A 3,162-nucleotide genomic window follows, 5' to 3' on the forward strand; every position below is an offset into this window, starting at 1 on the left:
GTCATTGTCCTCCGGCCACCAGGGCTTGCCACAAACTTTAGGAACAAGATGCCGAGGAGATGCAGTGACCACCAGAGGAGGATCGGAAGGACCGCGACCAAGATGCCCTGGGGCATGTGCACCAGGCCATAAACCCAGGGCTTGTTCCCATTTCAGAGACAGGAGAGAAGGGCAGTGGCCACTCACAGCGCTGAGCCAGCAGAAAATGACTGACAGAGATGAAACGCATCGAGATAGCGACAGCACAGGGGGACACAGAGAATGTATTTTCTGTTGGGTGTGCTGGGTAGAGAAATGTCACTGACTGTGAGAGTAAGTTGTTGAAGGATTATATATACACCAAAAAAGTACACAAATGCCCTAGCTGGTTTGGCTCAGTGGATAGAGCATCGGCCTGTGGACTGAAGGGTCCCAGGTTCAATTCCGGATAAAGGCACATGTCCAGGTTGCGGGCTCAATCCCCAGTAAGGGGCATGCAGGAAGCAGCCAATCAATGATTCTCTCTCATCACTGATGTTTCTCTCTCTCTCTCTGTTCCTCTCTGAAATCAGTAAAAATATATATTTTTTAAAAAGGTTGGAAAGAGAGTAAAGAGAGGGAACAGGCCCTGACCGGTTTGGCTCAGCGGATAGAGCGTCGGCGTGTGAACTCAAGGGTCCCAGGTTCGATTCTGGTCAAGGGCATGTACCTTGGTTGCGGGTACATCCCCAGTGGGGAGTATGCAGGGGGCAGCTGATGATGTTTCTAACTCTCTATCCCTCTCCCTTCCTCTCTGTAAAAAATCAATAAAACACATTTTAAAAAAAGAGAGAGGGAATAGGAGTGGAGCACGGACATAAACAGGAATAACTTAATCAGTCAAGCAAATAATTCAGGACAGTCAGGGCAATAGGGGCCCATGAACAAGCAGGATACATCAGCCCCCACCCTTGAAGCATCAGGAAAAGGCAGGGAGACCCAGAAGAGCTGGTTCTGCGGGCACTGCCACGGGCTCTGAGGTCCTTATGTGAAAGGAACCGTTTGGAACCAGGAGGTTTCTGTGTAGAAGAGGGGCACCTCCCCTGGTCGGATGCAGCCGGGGCTGGAGGCAGAGGCCCTGTGTCCCACAGGGATGCTCTTTCCTCCCACCGGCAGGTCTGTATGTCCCGGCAGCACAGGCTGGCCTTTGGAAAGCAGGCCCCTCCCACTACGTGCCTGCTTCCTTCGGGCCCAGAAACACTAGGCACAGGTGACCCTCTTCAGAACCACCCCCCCTCCACAGGAGCTGAGGCTCTCCTGCAGCAGGGCTCAGCCTACCCACCTGATTTGGCATCTTCTCTGTCACCTGGAGAAAAGGGGCAGAGATGAAGAGAGCGAAGAGGGGTGTTTTCATGAATGAGTGCATTTATTCATTCACCAATATTTCTCTTCTCCCACTCGTTCCCAGCCCGGAGCCCCGAGCCGTAGGACACAGGTCATCAGGCAGGTACACGCTGCACTTGCCCTCGAGGGCCACGCAGCCAGCAGGGGAAACAAGTAAACACAATCACCCAAGGAGGTCGATGCAGGGACAAGGCACAGATGTCAGGGGAGCCCCGAAGAAGCCGTGGACAGAGAGGCTCTGGCAAGAGGGGTCATTGTGCCGAGTCTTAGAGAGAAGGTAAGCCACGGATGAGAAGTGACGATGACATTCCTTACAAAGGCAACACCTTGGTGCAGGCCTGAGCTCTGGAGGACAACGGGCAAGGCCTGTGATGGCAAGAAAGGAAGCCAGGGGTGCAGAGTCCGGGAGGAGGAGCCAGTGAAGATGGGACGTGGGCCGCTGGTCTTGTGAAGGCAGCGAAGAGAACGGTAGGAAGGTGACAAGACTGAGGGCAGCCAGGCCCCACCAGAGGTGCTGCAGAAACCAGGCAAGAAATGCGGAGTCTGAGTGAAGACGGGGTGTGAGAATCGACGTGGTGAGCACAGGGGGGACTTGGGGACATGGCCGAGTCCAGGATGACCCCTCCCCATCTCTGATCCTAGAGACGAGTGGCTGCCATCCTCTGAGTCAGAGGACAGTGAGGAAGCCCAATCTGTAGGAGGAGGGCCTGCCCGCAGCTGAGATGGTTCTCGCTGTCCAGGCGGAGGCGCCAGCAGGTGGGAGCTCGGCCACACACTGGGCAGCATCACATACAGAAGATGGCAGCTCACCGCCCGGGCAGGTGAGGGCACCGCCAGCAGCAGGGAGGGGTCGACGGCACCTTAGGGAACAGCAGTCCGTGGGGGATGAGCACATGGGCGGCTGGGAGGGACGAGAGGAGCAGGAGGTGGTGCTGAGGGAGGGAGCTGAGCTGCTGGGCCTCTATTTGATGGGACCTTCCTTCCGTTACTCTGAGCCTCCCCTACCCGTGATTTAAGCCTCTTGGGTGAAAGGGTGAGGGATTAACAAGTACAAGCTGTAGTTGCAGAAGTCACAGAGGGAAGTCAGTGTATGGGAATCCCTGGGCGTGGTGCCAGGTGGAAATGTCTGAATAGGACATGACTGTTTACGGCTGCGCTGTCCGCCTGGAACGGGTACAAAATAATACTGGATGTAACTTCGATTGAATATTAATGTTTCAGATTAAAGTTTCTCGTTGGGCACTCCCCAGACCACCGCTGTCTGCGCCCGCACCAGTCCCACCAGCCCCCGGGGCACCCGGGGACAGGGAGACCCGCTGCACCTGCGAGAGGAACCCTAACGCTCAGTCGTTGTTGCTCCCGATGCATCAAGTGCCCCCTTCCCCGCCCCTCCGTCTGGTTCCAGGAAACCGCCTTTGACTGTTTAGCCTGAGGGAGGGAGACCACCCAGGGCTGCGTCCACTGAGGAAGGGGGGGGGGGGGGGGGGGGGAGGAGGAGGATCTATCAAGTGAATCTAAAAATCAAATGAATAAATAATTTGTGGACCATTCTGTCACATGGAGACCTTGAGTCTGTGCGGGCCAGACCCCATGCCCAGGTGGGGTACCCCGGTGCCCAGATGCCTGGGGCGATGAGAGCGGGAGCCTGGGGATGCTGATTGAGGCTGGCTGGGGTCTCAACCACGATGGTCCAGGCTGCCAGCAGACAGAAGCGGCTGATCCCCCGGGAGAAAAGTCGGGGGTCCCCAGGAGGCTGCAGGCCCAGCAGGGGCTGGGGGAGGAGGCCAGAGAGGGCAGGGG

The sequence above is a fragment of the Myotis davidii genome, unplaced genomic scaffold (assembly GCF_000327345.1).
Source record: "Myotis davidii unplaced genomic scaffold, ASM32734v1 scaffold663, whole genome shotgun sequence".
In the NCBI taxonomy this organism is placed as follows: domain Eukaryota; kingdom Metazoa; phylum Chordata; class Mammalia; order Chiroptera; family Vespertilionidae; genus Myotis; species Myotis davidii.